At 40.6% G+C, this 20,884-nt stretch overlaps 1 protein-coding gene across 10 annotated transcripts in view; it reads right to left on the reverse strand.

Annotated features, from left to right (window-relative positions):
* The window catches only part of HERC1 (HECT and RLD domain containing E3 ubiquitin protein ligase family member 1), a 101,855-nt gene that overhangs the window by 76,403 nt on the left and 4,568 nt on the right, over positions 1–20,884 (reverse strand). For 9 of the 10 annotated variants that reach the window (XM_048317531.1, XM_048317534.1, XM_048317526.1 and 6 more), the window contains exon 1: positions 6,863–6,969. The exons of the other annotated variant lie outside the window; for it this stretch is intronic. The gene's annotated coding sequence lies outside the window, so the exon portion shown is untranslated. Of the gene's footprint in view, positions 1–6,862; positions 6,970–20,884 lie in introns of those variants that run through there. 10 annotated transcript variants of the gene reach the window in all.

Genomic DNA, 20,884 nt, shown 5'->3' on the forward strand with positions numbered 1-20,884 from the left:
TCCCACTGCTTGTACAAATTTGAATCTTCCTGCTTAATTGTTATTTTACAGCTTTGTGCTTTCCTCCCTGTACAAGGTCCAAAGAAGTAAACACTGTAATACAGGGATAAAAAGCAAAATTGATCTTACATAAAGTGTTGTCAAATGAACATAGCAAACAAGGGGAATATATTTTAACCTAGTCTTTAATCAAGGCAGAACTTCTCACAGTCCATGGAGATTTTCAAACATATAAAATGTATAAAATTATATATAGCATCTTCAATCAGTATAAAGAAAATCCATTTTCTTAAATCAGTGACACTAGCACACACACTGATACTACCATGTTCTTTAACCTGGTCTGACTACAGCAGGTATCAAGCACACACAAAAACAATTATTCTGACAGAAGCCAAGTGCTCAGGCTCTTAGATCTCCTACAAAAGTAGCTGAAAGCTGCAAAGCTCTTGAAAATCTGCACCTATAAAGCCACAAATATTATATGTCCTAAAAATCAAAAGTTTTCTCAGAGGAAAAATAAACCTCACGAGCACTCACTCTCCCCCTCTGTGCAATCAGCAATTTCAGCAACCTTTCTAAGATGCTGACTACATTTATTTTATGGGAACCTAATTACAAAAGCTTGTAATGCAGGAAGTACGTCTGTACAGTCAAATCAAAGGCAGGAAACACCAAAATTAACGAACATACAAAGATCTGGTTGTGAAACTCAATTCTATTCACTGTCTGCCTGTGGTGTTGCACCACACACATATACAAAGTTCTTCACTGTGTGTTCATTGACAATGAGCTTCCTAGCGCCTGCCGCAGCTCCATTTACTATTTTAAACATGAGCGGCTCCTAGAGTACCTCCTATGCTCAAGGCACCTTCAACATGACATCACCTGGGTGGTTTCTAAAAAGGACTAGAAAATCTAATATTTAAACAGATGGCAGCCAGAGCACACTACAGCTCTTGATACTGCTACAAGTAGTTAAAGCTTTATTTGCAATAGTGAGAAATTAACTTCTGTGATGGCCGAGAAGAATCAAGCATTTTGTGGCTCACACAAAACTCAAACTCAGGAAAGATTTCACAATCAGGATAATCAGGTAATTCCACTAGCGCATTAAGAATATAATTCAATTAATTCACTGCAAGGGACACTGACAACTGAAAAACTTTATTCTGGGATGTTATTTTAGGTAAGTTTTTGATAAAGTAGAAGTTCTGAGTTCATTGCCAATCACAGCTCTGGGAAAGCTAATTTACTTAAAATATGACAGAAAACCCGATGCAATATGTGTCTATTTACTACCTCGCTGTGATGACAGTATTAAAACTCCATTATACAAATAGAATCTCTTCAAAGTTGCAACATTTCAGTTTTATAGCCTAAGCACTTAGAACCCTTCTAAATTATTTTGTTAATTCAAATAAATGTAACATTCTTTCCAGTAAACCAAAGTCTTTAGTCTGTATCCACACCTACTAAACTATTACCTCAATATTCTGTCAAATTCCTAATCTGTACGATTCCAGAGCTGCATGTGGAATTCAACATACTGCTGTACCTTTTATTTGTGCAACAGAAGGAGTGTTCTCTGGTTTTGCCAAGTTCCAGTCCTAACAGTTCCTGATGCTCCATAAAATGACAGATTACCTTAAGTTTTTATCATTCCAGTCTTTCATACTTCTTTCAAAGGAGGCACAAAGTCCCAGTAAGAATCTTGCTTCATATGCTGCCAGTTGGTAGAGTGCAGCAATTTTTGCAATCCTTATTAAAATTTTGTATCTTAAAAGTACAACTAAACCAAACTGATTTGCTTCCCTTTTTTCCATAAATAAGGGGTTGTATATATAGGACTTAGCAGCAGGTATCAAGGCTCCAAACAGTATTTACAGCCTTTTATTTGAAAGGTGATTTAGAAACCAAGAATATATAAAAGTATTAAAAAATCCTGCCTTGTCATAGGCCAACAGTATGAAATGTACAGAAATGCAAAACCTGCAGGATGTTTCATATCGCTCATGGCCAGGGGACACTATGACAGTTGAAACCAACAAGAGGTAATTTTGCCTAGAAGATTTGTCTGTTCAATATTCCACTGGTGCCAAAAAGCACTGTAGGTCACTACGCAAGGCAGCATTCTTCAAATGTTCTTTCTGGCCTATCCACATAGTCTACACACAGTGTCATGACAGATGTGAGGTGAATGGAATCCATCCAACACAGTCATGGGAAAGAAAAAGAGAAAATGATAAATTAGAAAATACTGACACTGCAGAGAAATTACTACAAATTCACAAAGAATTGAAAGCAAAGAGACAAAAAGTGTCATCAGAAGCAGTAAAAAAAGAAAAAAAGACAGTGGTGCTAAGTAACAGGGGATAGACAGTAAAACAATTAAGAAAAAATGAGCCGTGGTCTCTTACAAATCTAGAATGGGAAGGCAAGGAGCAAAAGGAACTAACCCAGAAAAAGCAAGCAAGAACAGCAGCTACAGCACGTTGTTCTTCACTCCTAAAACATTACAGTGAAATACACACCAGCATTAATTCATGTGAACATCTGTCTCCACTGAGCACAATGACCACTATCTTTCCGCCTTGTATTAGCCTCCTGCTCAGCGTATGGAAACCAAATGAATGACATCATCATTCAGAATAAGATTAATTATGCAAACAACCATCAACTTTTCTTTCCAAATACTGGATTCCACCTAGCCTTATATTTGTTAAGTAAGCCATGGTGAGGTTCTACTTGATATTCTTCCAATTTTAGTTTTCCTACATGATTTTAGGTTCTTGTGGGATTATTTATTCATTCATTATCAGGTAGAGTATTGAAACCAATATAACCCTATGCTTTCACCTGGGGTCACAACTGGTTATTCCAAAAACTTTTGGGAGACAGACCAAAGGAAGACAAAGTTATTTTTAAGTTAATATGAAATTAAAGCTATTTGCCCTTTTGCCCTTCGGTTTAAAAAAAAAGTGATACAAAAACCTAATCATGGTTTGTCAATGTAAACCCCCGGGGGCTGTACAAAATCTACCCAAGCAGAGAAGAAATAAAAATTATCATTACTGTTCAGCAGATAAACTTAGAAAAATCAATTTAATCCATTACTTCTTCAGATGGCTTTAAGGTTACTGAAACAAAAGCTGAGAATGCAGGATGCTCCACATACACAGTCATCAAAAGCAGTTAGTGAAAAGAGGAGCTGAGAAGCAGAAATCCCCATGCATCAAAACCATCCCAACAATTTGAGCAAAGAAAGGTGCCTGATCTTGCACTGGAAAATGGATAAAAACTCTGGTAAGGTTTTAGCACTATCACTCTCCCCGAAAGGTACAATAACTTGTACTTCTACCGTGTAGTTACAATATTTTCAACCACCACAATACATAGAAACAGATATTTTCTTGCAAAAACTACAAACATTTTGAAGACGTATTTGCTAGAAATCATGACTTGAAATTGAGAAACTCGGCAATGGACAGGAAAGTACAACATGTACAGACAGCCAAAATTCAAACACATTTAACTTTCAAGTTAGCTGTATGTAAGCAGAAAGATGGACTGCAGCCTTTAGAGATTATATAGAGAGAGACAGATAGATAGATAGATAGATATAGATATAGAGGGGACGTAAAAGAGAAATGGAGAAATACCTGTTATCAGGGCCTGTGGTGACAGTACAACAGGAAATGGTTTTAAACTGAATATGGGTAGGTTTAGATTGGACATAAAGAAGAAACATCTCATCATGAGACACTGGAGCAGGTTGCCCAGGAAAACTGTGGATGCTCCTTCATGTTAATGATTCCTGTTAATACTTGCATTTCTTGACTCTAGACATTTCTTGACTGTTATAACCAATTGAAAAAGAAACTTCTGTTTGTAAGGAAACGTTTTGAGGATGAAATTTCTGTATTATCCAGTCCTAGACAGAAAAACAAAAATTATTACTAGTAAAGAGGACTCAAACTGCAGGCTATTCTTTAAGCAGCAAATTAATTCCAGCTCCCAGCAGAGATGATTGCTTGAGCCACCTGAACACCCCCCCAACTAGCTTGGTGACATCAGGTCAATCACAACAGGCAGTCCAGGCCAGGGAATATACCTGGCCAGTTCCAAGGTCACAATTACACTTGCTGTTGAGGGGCAAATCCTGTAGCCACTGGGCTCCAGGGTGGCTTTGTTTTCTTTTTTTTTATATTAAGAATTTACAAGGGTTACTCTGAATGACTCTAATGCACAGCAAGCAGCTGCAGCACACTGGCAGTTACTTCAAGCAGCCTTATGACAGCAGAGCTTCGATTTCTGAGGGCTACTTCAGATGTTTTTAAAAAGCTAACACCTACTAGATTTGAATGTTCCACTTGACTGTCAGTCACTACAAGGGAAACAGACAAAAAGAAATCCTGGCAGCAATTTCAGAGTTTGAGTACTTCCGAGAGCCAATCACGAGAACCGAAACCAGCACAGTACTCACCATTTACTACAACGACTTTGACAGCAGGAAGTCAAAGCAGCCATAGAGAACTGCATCCTACCTTTAACTAAAACACACCAGTACAAGATAAAAATCTCTTGAGTTACATGAACAGAGGAAGATTAAGTATCTGCCAGGATCTAAGACTGTTGTATTGAAAGGCTAATGACTTCCTAACAACCTATGACCAGAAATCAAATGCCTGCTCCACCAAGTCTACCTGAAATACATATATTTTCTGTCTCCATTACTTATTTTTAAAATGCGGATAAGTGCATCTCTATCCCATGAGTATTACAAGAATAATTACACTAAAAAGAAAGACTGGAATACTACACGTGTGTTTATCTCTTAAATGAAAGTACTTAAACATACATGATTTTACTACTCAAACACAAATATTATTCCTGATTTCACACGTAGCTTTCTCCATCTGTAAAATAGTCCTATTCCAGTCATTACTGATACTTCAAAATATGCAGAGCACCTGCATAAAGTGTACTGTTTTCTTTAAAAAATAAAGATTATGGCTACCTCAAATTGGTAAATTAAAGGCAAAACCAAAACAAGATCTTTAGTCAAGTCACTTAAACCACTTCCTAATCAATTATTATCCATTTAATTCAGTTCTGAAACAGCAGAAGAACAAGTTTTCACCGGTAAACTGTTTTTCAAATCAATGATTAAATGAATTTTAAAATGCTGTGTTATATTCTTACTATGCCAAGCAGTTCCGCGGCAAAAATAAATCAAAGACTTTACATCCCTACGCTTAATTAACAATTAGATAAACACCTGCTTTACACAGTTTCTAAAAAAAAAATTCAACACTCCCACTTCCCCTTCAACTTATATACTTCCAACCACAAAAACATGTTTAGTCTTAATGTTCAGACAAAGAACAAAACATATGCGACATATTTAAGTAAGAACATAGGAGCAGAGAGGAAATACTCCAGGTCTGTACTCAGAGACAAAAAGCTTTAAGATGTTTCATTTTAAAACAACCACTGTGATAAAGTTACCCAACAAATTCCTCATAGGTACAAGGAAACCAAAGACTGGCACTGCCCTTCTGTCCTGTAGCACAACATTGTACAGCTTTTAATCTTTCATGCAAAATAACCAATTCCTCTCAGAATGGGGAAGCAGTAACAGACTGACCAGGTATACAGCCTACCCTTCCAGATTAAATACCTATTATATTTTTCCCCAAAACTACGTGAGACTTAACCCGGAGATACAAATCCTCCACAGCCCCACATCCCAATGGAGCAGATGTGGTATATATGGGGTCTCTAACAAGGAGCATTAAATTCAGGACATGTAAACTTAGACCTCTGAGGTTTTATTATGAAATACCAGCATAGAACATTCTGCTAAAATACAAATCTGATCAACCTCATGAGACAATACGCACGGGTATGTACACAGACATATAGGATATGTATATATGTATACAGAGCACACGGTCCCAGCTACAGCAAATTACACCATTCATGAGGAAACAATCAGCTTAGGTATGTGACAACAGAAATAAAAATGTTTCACCTGCACTAAACCTCTCCTATATACACTGTGAAAAGAAGAGGGCATAACAATAGGGTTCTGCCCTTAAAAAAAACCATGAAAAGCAGCTTGTATATAGCAATACCTCAATTAAATTAGCCATATGCAGTTAAAAAGCCCCCCAAAACACAACAACAAAACACCTGCTAAGACTTCACTTTGAAATACAGAATAAAACATCTCTAAGAAAAAGTATACATATAACGTTTCAGTATTGCAAGTAAGAGCCAGCAAACATGCCACGGTAAGACGGTGCAATTCAGACGACAGGTCTGGAGATACACGGAACACCTACCTACAGTCACGCACACAGTTGATGAAGGCAAACATGACAATTTTCAGATTAATTCTGTGACACCTGCCAGGTCCACCTGGGATGCACATAGCCAGAGATGCATTTAACACTTAGAGGAAAAATGCACGGCCACACTACAATCGCATTCATGAGGTTCATAGGGAAAAGCACAGGCTCCGAGGACCTCAGCCGAAGCACAATGCAGAATTCGTAGTTTATAGAGCTTTGAAGAGGCACAAAAAGCCCCCACGGAGAGAGAAGAGCTGCCGGAGGACGCCCGTCCTTCTCCCACCCTCAGCAACAGGGCAATGACACCTGAACGGCCCCACCTGCCTCCCCTCTTCCTCACGCCCGTCTGCAGCTTCCCCCGCTCACTGACGGCCGCGGCTGCAGCTGCGGCCCCGCGGTGTTGTCGCGCGGGGAGGGCGCGGGGAGGGCCCCCCCGGCCCTGGACTCGCCCAGGCCTCCCGCCCCTGCCCGCGCTCCTCAGCCCCGCGCGGCCGCGCGCTCACCAGGCAGCGGCGGGGGGAGGCGGCGGAGCTCAGCCCGGGAGCCCCGCGGGGCCGGTGGGGCGCGGGGAGCGGCGCGCGGAGATCCCGCCGGGAGCCGCGTCCTCCCGGCCCGGATTGTCACAGGGAAAACATGACGCGAGGGGGGAGCCGCCGCGATCTCGCGGGGCTACCGCGCGGCTCTCGCGAGAGCGCCGGCCGCTCCCCGCCTCCGCCCGCCGGGTGCCTCCCGTGCGCGGGCACGCGCGGCTCGCCGCCGAAGGCGGAGCGGCGGCTGCACCTGCGGCGGACAGGGCTCGTCCCGGCAAAATGGAAGCCGGCTGCTGGCACTGGGAATGGAGACAGTGCCCCAACGGTCGGGTTCATTTGTCTTCTGCAAATGAGAGGAAGAGCAGACAAATGCTTTTACATAAAAACGACCAAAGAAACGGGTCAGGGAAATGAAGCACCTAATTTAGGTGGGGACCCTGACAGTCAGTGAAAACAAGAGAAATGGATGTTGTATGCAGGGATTAAAAGTGCAGAAAAGGCAGAACGAATCAGTGGACAAGCAGGAGTATATTAAAGCATTTGCTTAAACAAAATGAACAGCATAACAACAAATAGTAAAACTGTCACCGAGGAATGAAATTCCCAGTCTAAAGTAAGCTAAAGTACACAGTGAAGACTGTCACAGACTTAGATGGTGGCAGAAACAACAGCATGCCAAGATCAGTGAGGCCACAGTGGCAAGAAACAACACAATGAGAAATCTCAGTTATACCCACATGAATTGGTAAAGTCCACACAATATTAGGGATGTCATGACTAAATCAGTAGACATTGGTAATGACTAAATAAGTGGGAAAACTGACAAGAAGCAAGAGGAAAACTGCAAGAAGGGACTGCATATGTTGTGGTACATCAGCCTAAGGTAGGAATACAATGGAAGCTTACGAAGATTAGTGATGTGAAATAGGTGAGCATGGAACAACTGTTTACACTCTGCCACTAAAAGAGCTAGACGGTAACAAGAGGAACTAGTAGATGAAAATTTTAGAACAAGGAAAAAAATTATTATTTCTTCATTCACATATAATTAAGCTGTAGAACACCTTGATTCAGGACAAAATGTAGTAAAAGTTTACCTCAACTCAAAAAGAGACTGGAGAAATACAAGGAAGAAGAAAATCTATCACAGATTACCAAAGACATCCCCTCTGGCTGAAAAATGCCCCAACCCACAAGAGGCCCTACAATATTTGGGGACACTTTACTCTGTGCTTGCTCTTGCCTTTCCTTCCCACGGCATGGGCTCATGGCTGGCCTCAGACACATGGTACCAATGGAACAGAGATCCCATCCTTATGTCTTTGTCCTATGGCCCATCTTTCCCAGATCTCTCCCCAGTAGCCTTAATGGTTTACTCTGAGTTAGGAAGTGTTAGGGGAGGTCCCTAAGGGTAGAGTTCAGCTTCCCAGAGGGACTGTTGCATTTCATAACACAAGTTCCAACCAAAATTGGACTAAATGTCACTGGCCACTTTGGAGACACATTCCAGGTATTGATGGCTCTTCATTCTGCCACCTAAAAGGCTACTCAGGGATTCACAGTTTTTTGCATTGGAATAAAACCCAAATGCCTTGCTTTGAAAAGTCTGACCCCAAAGCAGCTAAAAAACACAGACTAAGAAATAAGTCTCTGTCAGCAATTTACTCATGTAATATCAACCCACAGGATAATGGTCAAGACAATCTACTTTTGTTCAATAAGTTGTAAGATTTTCTTTTTAGTTTTGTACCTCTAACTACACCAGCTAAACTTTTGTCTAAAGCCATATTCAAACTCTGCTGTGAATGAGCAGCTTCTTTGTTGATGAGACCACCTGTGCTAACAAATACCATCAAAAATGGGGTGAATTATAAAAACATTTTAAATGATTCCTTAAATATTGCAAATATGTCAGTTAAAGGATGCTGTGTAAGAAATAAATCTTAAAAATTCCACAGATACATGAAAACACATTCAGTGCACTCATGTCCAGCAGATCTGCCATTCCACAGAAGAGAAAGCAGAAAAAACAGACACACTCAGCAGTGCGTACTCCTCTCCATGCTCACATGCCCCACACCCACTAGCCACAACATGAAGACAAAACCTTATCATTAAGTGCAGCTTTTATGGCTTGCAGGCTCTACCTGCAGCCAAGCGTTGTACAGTTCTCAAGGAATTTCTTAGGTTCACAAATGTCTAATGCTTTTAAGTTATGTACACTTAAAATATAAAGTTCACAAAACCACAAGGTTTTCTTGTTTTGTTTTTCAAGCCTTGACCCAGCCCATCAATCCCTTTGCAGTACTGAGAGTCAAGGGCTCTCCTCTTGCCATTTGCATGGATGCAGGTGTAGGGCTCGATGCAGGCGTAGGGGCTGATTCCTCAGGGTCACTGATCTCAGAATTTAAGTTACACTGGAGGACCATTGCTATTCATCTTTGTGAATTCTCACATGAAGCTTGTTTATTAGATAGCAACTGATAGATAATATCTGATATTAGCTACAATCTTGGGTAAGTCAAGTGACTTCCACAGTTTCTCTTTCAGAGCTGGAGCCCCAATGCCTGAGCTACTGTCTGCATCTACAGCCAGCTGGACTCGGGACCTTCTGAACTCCAATAAAACCCAGCATGGCAAGTGATGGAGGATAAGGAGGCTTATTGCATCACCCTGTACTAAGCAGGCAAGTACTGTCAGAATTACTGAGAACCCAAAGCAAACAGCATTCTAGCCTACAGTAGCACCAGTAGGTCTGAAAATAAGGATATAAATAAGGGGAACAAGTCTACATTTGCTCTGACACTACCTATGGCTGTCACCACAATTCAGCCACCTCATCGGAGAGTCAACTATCATTAAATGAAAACACAGCACTTGCATCCTTTGGAAATTGCAGAGGCTCCTGAAACTCATTTGGGTACCCTGAGGACATACCAGAGGAAAGATGAACCCTCCAGCCACCTGCAGCTATATATTAACAGGGTGAAAGTAACAAGAAAAGTTGAGAAGAGTTTTATGAGACAATCCTAAACATAGGCCAGGAATACCTGAATCACAGCTTTTCAGTGGGCAACATCATTCATCCTCTCCCCCTTCTTCACAGCAAGTATAAGCAGAAGTATTCAAAACTACAAATCTCAAGAGTTAGGGGCAGATAATGCCCCCAACTGCAGGACATTCATTCTCCATTTCTATTTCCAAAACAGTTTCCATCTTAGCTTCAAAGCATAGAGGGAAGCCAAGAGAAAGCCCATACGATCATGGAGGTTTCAAGGGAAAGGAGGCTGTAGATGGTACCTCTGTTATCTCTGTGCTCTCACCTCTTTTTTAAAACAGAAATAATCCTTCATGATGACTGCAGACTTTTCAAGTCCCACCTACAGTTTTCCTCCTTCCCAGCTTCACTTGGAATAAGGCAGATTTCTTCCAGCATTCAGCTCTACAAGACCTGTTTTACATCAATGATTCCCTATTACTTTGCATGAGTTGCTGCATTATTTATTAGTTTAAAATGTACTGTTATGTAATCCCATCAAATGTACTTTTAATCTTAGGCAATGAATAGAAAGGTATGATAATGAAAGAACAATGCACAATTTAACATCAATTTTTTTCCTAAAACTGTTAGTAATTATCCTTTATTGTTTTAATAACCACATTTAACTCTTTATCCTCTTCTGGTCCAAACATTTCACCAGGGCTATGACCAATTCCACTCTCACTATTTTTGTAAGATCTTTTTTTGTAACACAGTGCCTAGGACAAGACCAACATCCAGCATGAAGCTATGCTATTTATCTAGGGCTTGTTCTTAACTACTTTTCCACAATGCAGGATAATTTTGGATCATTATAGAAAATGGGAATTTATATATGAAATACCTCAATTAACTATGTTTTGATTTTACTGACTTCTCTTTTTCCAGCAGACTTTGCTAACATTGGCATGCCTTGCTGTTGTCATGGCAATGAAAGGAGTCTATATGGTTTGGGATATGTCTCAGAAAAAATTTTATACAGAAATGGGACAACAATTAGAACAAAGGACATTGAATGTTTCTGTGCCACCAGTTAATAAAAGGTCAACAGGAAAAAAAGAAAGTTCCCAAATCAGAACAAATGATACTGAACAAACCTTCATTGGATAGAAGACACCAAATTGTTACTTCTGACCCTCTCTTGCATTTAGGTCTCTGTGTGGGTAAAACTTTATCACCCCCAAGTGTTATTAAAATCACAGTGATCTGCCCGGGCAGTTACTTAACCAGAACAGAACCCAGATTTGCCCAAAGAAGTTAACGTTCTTAGTGTTTAGAAATATGAGGAGTCTTGTATTGTGAACTTACCCCAATAAAAACAGTCTTGAAGCCATCATCTCTATGAGGACTCATTCAAAGGCAAGGTGCTTCTCATGGTTCACAATTTACATGAGGCAAAAGAAAGGCAAGTCTGCCAATTAAAAGATGAGGAAAGAAGCTTGTGTCAGTCACTGAGGAGGTGTGGGCAGAGCAGTTGCAAGCACTAAAAAACATGACTAAAGCCAACCTACACCAATCTATGAAGTGCATGCAAAAATTATTTTTGGCTAGGCTAAAAATACCATTCACCTATGTCTTCCATATGTTACTCAAGACAACACTAGCTGTTTTCCTGTGGATACAAGGTATGTGAGGGGAGCCGTTATTAGATGATTTGCCTGTGCAGAGATGCCAAATGTGAAGGCACTGAAATATATGCATCTATGTCAGTCCTTAATTTCATCTTCTGACTCATGTTCTGGAGTGACAGTTCCTCTGCCTGGCACTTCCTGTTCATACCAAGCTGAGCTATACTAAGTGTTATTTATTAGAAAGCAATCTAAAGCCACATCCACACAGCCAGCTGGCTCTTACCCCAGTACAAATCATCACTGCCGCATAATCAGCAGTTTCAGAGCTCAGGATTGCAGGTGGTTGTGTCACTTCTTTTCTTCTACTGTTGGACTCAACTGTGAAATACAGAGTAGGAACCAGTCTGAAGTAACCTCAAATTTAAGATCTGGTTCAATCCATGGCCATCTCTCCCTTTCTTTAGCTAGCTGGTAACTTTTTCAAACTGTTTCACTCAGCCTAGCTTTGTATCAAGGTTCCACACCTCAGAAATGCCCTTGGCCAAGACAGGACAGGAAACATTCCAGAGAACAACTGGGGAAAACACATGGGAAACAAGAGGGGTTTGCACTGGAAGACAGTGAACGATAATATACAGAGGAAATTAAAAGGATTATATGTGAACAACTAAGTAACAACTGAATTCATACACAAGACTAGCTCCAAACTAATCTATGCATGGGTATGAAACTTTTTGAGCATATATGGCAAGCAGGTTACTAGAACTTTAAGAGGATTACTAATTCTCATTAGCTCAATATGGTACCATCCAGTGCACAGCCAAAGTGCTGCTTAAATATTGTGTCACAATAATACCTATATGCATAAAGATACTGGGGAGAGCTAAACAACAAAAGAAAATGGCCAGTGGTCAAAGTACTATTCATAGGATTGCCACTCCCAGCTGCACTCTTACGGGTGGTTCACATTCCATTTAGGGCCTCATGAGTGAATGCTAGTGCACTGCTGTCTTTTAAAAACTCCTGTTGCACAATCCTGTAGCGTGTCCCCACATCCCATGCTTTTAGCAATACAGTTAGGAAAAGAAAAGTGCCTCTCACAACTGCTTCCCCCCCACCGCGCCCTGTAGTCTCTCCTACTCAGTGAGCAAGACCTTTGAATGGAAACACGGAACAAAGGCAGCACAAAGCTCTAACAACACCTTTGTGCTTACTACTGGAGACTCCCCATCCTTTTGCATTTTGAGTGGAGAGGTTATCCAACTTCCATGGCCCTGGAGCAGCGGGAGCAAACAGACCAGTTGCTCTTGGCAGTACACGGGGGGATGGACCTGAGCTCTGCCAAATATAGCATGCAAGAGCTGTGTGCCCATCCCCAGCAACTTCATGCACAGCAAACTCACAGCCCTCCCAAAAGGGAGCACCCACAATGTCACACCAGTTAATATTTACAGAGAGTTGCATCATATCAAAAAGGGCTCCGTAGCAAAGTAACGCTTGAGCTGTTTCGAACAAGCACTAGTCTGGCTTTTTCAGTGGAATCCAAGACAGGTGAAAAATTTAGGAAAGAAAGACTAAAGTTTATGCAAGTCATAAGCACAGCACTGATCCAGTCTCCATTTTCATAACAAGAAAAAAAAAGCTTTACCTAGAGGGTTTCAGTTAAGCAAAAAACTTCCATTTTTTTCACTGAGGCCATCTGACCTTGAGTAAGTCCCCCTCCTCATTATTTCTCTCTGAAAGTACTGGCATAGGCCTGCTTTCAAATTACTCTTTTTGCACAAATGCAAAATATTATTATACTTTACCACAGTTATTCCAGGCAAGATCCTATGCATCATTTCTTTCATAAGGAAGAATTTAATAAGTCAGAATATATAATTAATTTTATAAAAGGCAAATACAAATATTAAACCTAAGAAAAGCATTTTTTAATAATTGTGACTGTTTAGTTTTTCTTTGCAGAATACAAATGCATAAAATAGATAAGAGCTGTCCTCGAAATTAGCAACATTCCAAGACCATGATTACACACAGTACTCAGTTAATTGTGCCTCATGAAAACTGAAGGCCTGAAAGATACTGTAAAACCTTTTGTCCATACAGCATATTCAAATACATTGTTTTGCATTTTTAGAAAGAATTTATTTTTCCATGTTATCTAGATCATCCCTCAGAATAAACCAGATTAAAAAAAAAAGAGATTTTCAAAAAAAAAAAATCTTTTTAGGGGAGAAACCAAATGTCCAACTCTGGTTTTGTCCCAGAATTCCTCTGTCTGAACTTGAGCTACAAAAGCAATTAATTTTTCTCTGAGTTTATCTTCCTTTTCAATTCTGACAGCTATGTTCCTTCCTTGCTCATGCTCCATTCCACCATTTCAGTACTTTTACCCCTCTTTTCCTATTAGTTATTTGTCTAGTCCTCTAACTGCTGGTTTTTTAACTGACTTTTCTTTGGCTTCTGTCAGTTCATTAACATTTTTCTAGTCTTTAACTCAAAGTGAATATTCTAACGGTTGTCTGAAAGCTGTACAATGAGGAATTATCCTTGTGCTTTCATGAATCAATGACTACTCTGTAAGGCTAAAAAGAGTTTTTCTCTTCCTATTGTTTTCACATTTCCTCTCATTCCATTTGTTCTTGCATTCAATTTTTTTTTCCAGCAAACACAAGACAAATAATACCCTCCCACACCTTTCACTTTGAGATCTCACAATATTTTTCTAAAAGAATCCTCTTTCCCGCAGACGGGGGGGGGGGGGGTTGGGGGGGAGGTACAAACAGGATAGAGTTATCCCAATATGTCTAGTACAGGCTGTGTTTCAGTTCAGCACGAAAACCCCTGCTCATAGTGGTCTGCGTAGAAGGAGTGGTAAAGTTCCAGCATTGCTTTTTCCCATCCCACACAGCTCCTTGGGCTGCTTCCACCACAACACCTGCCTGCCACTGGGCTCACAAAGGAAACTCAGAAGTGTAAAGGTCACTTTCCAAATGAATACTGGAAAGAAATCTTTCACTTGGAGTGCTATCATCATTTTAGAGAGGCAAAAACTAAGCCTAGACAGATGAGGCAACTTTTCCAATACCAGGATTTAACCCAAAAACCCAGAGCTCCTTCCACAAGTATCTGGATTTGTTTGTATGTGCCATGAAGTCCTGGACTTGACAGATAGAATCACAGAGCAACTAACAGACATTTCCTCTTTCTCATAGTTAATTCAGCCCTAAATCACCCAGAAGAGAGATGAGTTTAAACATTTTTATCATGAAACACTAACAAACACTTCAGCCAATTCCACAATGAGAATTATGAAAAGAGACAGGAGCCGATAAAACTGATTAAAAGACTAAAAAAAAAGGCAAAGTAAAAAAAAGCAAGGCAAATACACAACAGACAATTCATTTAAATTCCCATCCTACATCTACTTTTGAAATTTCTCCAAATGAACTACATCAAACTCTACACAGATAGTGTTATATCAATTTAATTACAGAATCACGTGGAAAATAACATTAAAAACCTTTCACTTCTCTTCCCAAGAGTGAAAGCAAACCACCATCCAACACATCTTACTTTTAGTAGTTTTCTCCTTTTGTTTGTTTAAAAAAAGCCTGGAATTCTCCTAACAGAAAAAGAAACTCACAAAATAACCCCATGTTTTGCTTTGGAATGAAAAGCAGTTCCATTATACAGAAATGTTTGGCTAGATGAATAGAAAGCTCTGCCCATTGCATAAAAAGGGTTGCAAAGAGCATCCTGTTTAACCTAGCTGGTTTCCTAAAGAACAGCCCATCAATACATCCTCTGAGTAATCTGCATATTTAGGATGGAATGTAAGTTACCCCTGTCTGAGCTTTATGGATCATTTTTTGAATTAGCTTAGAAATTCATTATGTCAGTTTTCTGCTTTCAGCTGAAGCATTCACTAAGTTCCTACTCTCTGCTATCACATACAGAGTTTACCATATCAATGTACAATTAGATACCTGCTGTGCCAGCCTTTGAGTGAGGAGAGGCTTTGAGATCCTTTTTGGTCCTGCTCTCACATTTGTATTTCAGAGTGAGGTTATCCAGTGCTGAATATTGGTGCTAAGAACAAAGTCCAAGCTGTGGAATTAAACATACTGATAAGACAGGTGCCAGAATGGCTAATTTCAGCATGGTGACATGGGAATGACAATAGGCATCTCTTTTCTGCTGCTGTGGGGTGTCACAGAAATAAAAACTCCTGTTGTATTGGAAGGTACCAGGACATGGTACATGGACAATGCCTAAGGACACTGGATGGGCCCACACCCACTGTATTTCCTACACCTCCCCCAATGTTTGCTCCCCACACTGTCCAATACAGTGACCCTTTCCCACCTCTCCCACCTTCTCCTCAGTGTCATTCCCCTGCTGCCCTCATCCACAACCGTTTCTCCCCTTCTTAAGGACATTTTCCATTTGCCTCTCTCTCATCAACATGTGAACCAGCCCCCTGCGCTGCAAGGCCAGCCAGCCTGCAAACACACTTTATTCCAGTTGGCCTCTGCTCAATACACACAACGTGACCAGTGCAGCAGCCACTGCCTTGCCCTGCCAGGGGGCCGTGTGTCCTTTAGCCTAGCACGGAGGAACTCCAGGGGAACACTGTGATCCAACGCTTGGAAAGGCAACACGTCCCACTTCAGTCCTCGTTCATGTGAGCCTTGAGCAGAGGAGAGGCTCCAGCGCCAGCTGGGTACAACGGGGAGGTCAGGGGAAGCACAGGAGTGAGACAGTTTGGTATTTTATTTTGTCTGCAATATTTTCAATGCCTGGATTCTAACTGGCCCACCATCATTCACAAGATTTTTGTAGGATGTATAACCACACACAACAGAGAACAAACTATTTTAATAGTTTGTTGGAGATGCCACTCCAAGAAACGTCCTTAGCTCTTCTTCCATGTAACAGGTGTCTTAAGAAACATATGCCAAAGGAATTAAAACCAAAACTGATGTCATCCTTTCATGCAGCAGTTGAATAAAACAATACAAATTAATATTATTGTTCACGTGCTGCTGGATGAATGATTTTTAAAGTTCACGACTAAGGCAGAACAAAAAAAATAGTCATTTACTTTGGCCGCAGTTTAGAAGTGATGCAATAGTCATGACCCAGCTAAACCAAAAGCAGTAAGGCAGTTGAAGCAACCCCGGACAACACTTTCTATTGCATTTGCACACTTCGTGTAAGGGTGTCCTCCTTGAATCAAAAGCTGAAATGCTACTGTGAAAACAGGGAATCAACACTACAGGAAGGTAATGCAGAAGTATTGTTTGCAGCAGCAGTTTTGCAGGAAAGTAATTTGGGACATACGGATTAAGAATTCTGAGAGGAAAACCCTGCTAAGGATTTGAAAGAGAAGGTAGCCTGAAGAAGCGCTATGGGGTCTTGCCTCCAGATTTCAAAGAACAAGATATAAAGCAAAAAATTTTTATAAATACACTGGTATGATTGGTAAAAAAGAGTGTGATCGCTTACACCAGGCCTTTCCAAAAACAGAAGTGTAGTCCTGGTGGCCTGGGCAAAAAGGAGCCTCTCTGACAAAATACACATGAACGCAGAGTACCCTGCTTGCTGTTTATCCATTACTGCTAACTCTTGGGCAGAAACTCTGTGAGGACCTGTAGTGATGCTCTCCAGCACCCCTCTGCCAGGACACACCCCTGCACACAGCCAGCCTGTAGGGTTTATCTTACGATCCCATGCCCTACCAGGGAATTACAAGGATGAAACTGTGCCAGAGCTGGGCACTGGAGAAGAGATTAGGCTATCAAGCACATGAAGCAGGGAAAGAATTAGGCAAAATAATAGTGAAATAACAGGGAGGGCAGGAGGGAAGGTATCTGCCTGTCCATCTTTCCAGGCACCGATGTGGGACATTTGAATCTTCAAACCAAAGTTCATTCCATTCCTGGCTGCTCTAACATGCCCCAGGATCCACAGCCACGCCTACACTGAGGCAGGACAGATAGAAAGTCTAAGGCAATGAAAAGAGCACAGACAGGGGCTCTTCCTTTGAAGCAGGCCACTGAGAAGGATTTTCAGGTTTTGCAAAGACAGATAGGAATGCTTAGATCTAAACAGAGAGAGAGAGTGCAGCATAGGTCAAAGCTCCTTTAGAAGAGCATCTGGTAGAGATGCATGACCCTGTCCTTCAGAGAGCTCAGACTATTTAATTCAGTTCTAGATGTTCTTCTCTATCTGAAAATATAATGGGTTTTACAGCACAAGAAATCAGGCTGTGCTGCACAATAGTTCGACATACAAATGTGACATGGGAGAAGGACTGCAGGACAATATAGGACAGGAAACAAAGGACAGACATTGGATCCCAGTGGAGCAGCAGGGCACAGCTCAGGCATGCTGAAAGCAATTAATGCCATGGGAAACGGGCCAGCCTGCCCTGGCCAGCAGCCATCCTGCACAAGAGCTACAGGGCACCTGCACTGTAGCTTGACATGGTGCCAACCACAGGGCACCTCCAAACACAGAATGTCACTTCATATTTTGGGATACTGGATCAGAGAACAAAAAATACCACCTAGCAAATCCCCAGCAACTTCTCACAGTAGTGAGTCGTGATTTCTGTATCTTGCCTATGAAGTGATCAGATGCTTAATTCTCCTTAAGTTACAGTTCAGTAAGAAGTTAAGAAGGTTTTAAGCCTGTATTTAAAAATAAGCATGAATCTAGTCTTTTCATGAACATGCTTGATTTTTGTGAGCAAGAACCCAGGTGACAAAACAAGTCAAGTTGATCAGTTTCTTGCTAAGCTTTAGAGGATATTTCACACCATTCTAAGAGCTGCCCATGACTAGATGGTGCTTAGACACCATGTACAAACATGGTAAGGGATTTTAAACAGAATAATTTAAACAGAATGTAACAACTTTGCTAGTTTCTTTTATGTGTTAATTAGCTAAGCCATTTGAAGACCAGATAAATTTTTATTATGTCTCCATTCTGCTGATCTTTAGCATTTGGATCAGAAGAGATCTTGACTAACATTTTATATCTCTACACATAACTTTCCTTGAAGTCACTGCCCTCAAAATCACCATCCTATTTACATTTTTACTGAACAAAATTCAAAAGTAAACAGTGTGTCACTTCCAAAGTACTTAAGAATTAACACGTGGTCGGGCGCAAACCACATGTCTGGCATGAATTGTACTGCCTGAGGAGTTTCAGTAACATGCTATTTCAACAGAGCATAAGAAATCTGCAGTAGTCACTAGAAAGAAAAATTGCTAAGGAGAGAAAAATCTTTACTTCATGCAATCAGAATGATACTAGGACATTAACATGACCTTTCCTTTGGCTGGCAATAGCTGTACATAGCTTTTAAATACAGGAAAATTTACTGTATATAAACATTATGAAAGCTTGATTAAAAGCAGCTGCATAAAAAATCGATTTGAGAAGTACATAATATTTTATAACTTTTCATAATTCTGTTTTTTTTAATTTGGTGATTTTAGAAATTTTATTATTTCTTAGAAAATTTCTATGTCATCTTTTGTTCTCTGTTTCTCTAGGGAGTTGTTAAGCAAAGCTGCTACAAATACAAAAAAGCCTAAGAGGCCCGGTGGGGTGAGTGGAAACCTGTGTGAAGGAGCATTTAAACATTCTAAGATTTCCTTTGTTACCAAATAAAACATCTTAACTTGATAATGAATGAACACTCGTGTTGATTCAATACAGAAAACTGGCTTTTCAACTGATTCTTAAGATTCCCATAAGTGTTGGAAGTTCATTTTGCTCAATTTCCATACAGAGTTTCCATTTCTTCTGAGAAGAAATACATCCTGAAGAACTACAGCTAGTTGTAGGTTTTTTTGTCTTACACTAAGCAGTTACACATTTTGGTTCCGAAGCAGATTTTTCTTGATTTTATTAATTAATTCTTCTTTTCTTAATTATTGCACATAACCTTGCAGGCTTAGGTTTAATTAGCTTCAAAGCAGACTAAGATAGACACTGGTACTAACCAAGGCCAAGAGAAATAACATTTCAGCTACCTCTTAATAATACTTACTATACAATGGTTTAATTGAACTCCCTAACAAATTTTGATTATTTTTTTTTATTTTGTCAACTGCTTCATCAGCCTTAAATTCAGGCGCAGAGATTCAATAGGGAAAGCACCTTTCAGAACCCACTCTCTGGTCTTGGCACAGGTGTAATGCATAGCACAGCAAGCTTTGCCATGTGAGGTGTATTTACTTGAATCAGTACCATCTGTGTTGCTCACAAGCAGTGGAGAGAAATGGATTCAGGCTGATTTAGTCACTTAGGGCCATGTGCTCTATCAGTTTGCCAGGAAAGCCCCACTGAGCCCATTTGATGCTCAAGTAGGAGACATAAACAAAGATACTAGAATACCTGTTTTGAAAGGTGCCTTTTGGTCCCACAAAACACAGCTTTTTCTTGAGGAAAGTTTGTTTGCTACAGTCGCAGAAGAGGGATTTTCACTGATTCTTCCACTAGGGAGTGGAAAAGAATCTAATTCTTTTCACAGATGATCTCTGGGTGCAGTCAGGAACATAAGCCAAACCATGTGGGGACTGCTCGGCAAGTCTCCTTTAGGCCTTTAGTCGCCCTTCTGGAGCCCAAAGGATTCCCTCCATCAGCCCTGTTATCTGGTGAGCCTAGAAATCCCACACTCCGGTCAGTGCCATTTGGAGTGATAAGAGTTTTATCACTCAGAGTGTCTCTTCCAGGCTACGTTTTGCAGAAGTGATGACAGAAGGAGAAGGAAGCATTACATCCACTACAGCCTTAGAAGAGTATTTATCTGCCACTTGCAGATAAATAACATCTTGCCGATAAGTAGTACCTTGTCAGCTCCCTCCCCTTAAATGTACTGTACACTGGATATCCTTTTAGGGGGCAAAGATGGTGTCTCTCTAATAATCATCACTCAAAACAAGGGCATACAGCTGCTTCAGTTCTATGCAAGGGACCACTTACCTGAGATACATAGAGCAGCTCCTGATACATATCAGCAACCCCTAGAATGTGGCCCTCTGATTTTCCAGCATGTTTTCTAAGAAGCTCCAGTGTTCACAAAAACACTAACAAGGACAGGTCAGTCCTTTTCCTTGCTAAAATTCACCTGCTGGAGCTGAACTGCTCATCTGTGTCTCCCAAATACTAGTATTGTTCTGCCAGAATCTTTCAAAGTTCCTGCAGATCATGCAGTTTATTAAAGATCAGGCATCCCCTTTCATATGAGCAGTAACACCACCAACAAAGGGAGAGACAGACACTTCATATCACAGCAGGTCATAAGTATTTTAATTAATTTCAATTACAGAAATTGACTGAAGCTGAGGCATGCAGACTACC

Source organism: Corvus hawaiiensis, chromosome 13 (genome assembly GCF_020740725.1).
Source record: "Corvus hawaiiensis isolate bCorHaw1 chromosome 13, bCorHaw1.pri.cur, whole genome shotgun sequence".
NCBI lineage: Eukaryota > Metazoa > Chordata > Aves > Passeriformes > Corvidae > Corvus > Corvus hawaiiensis.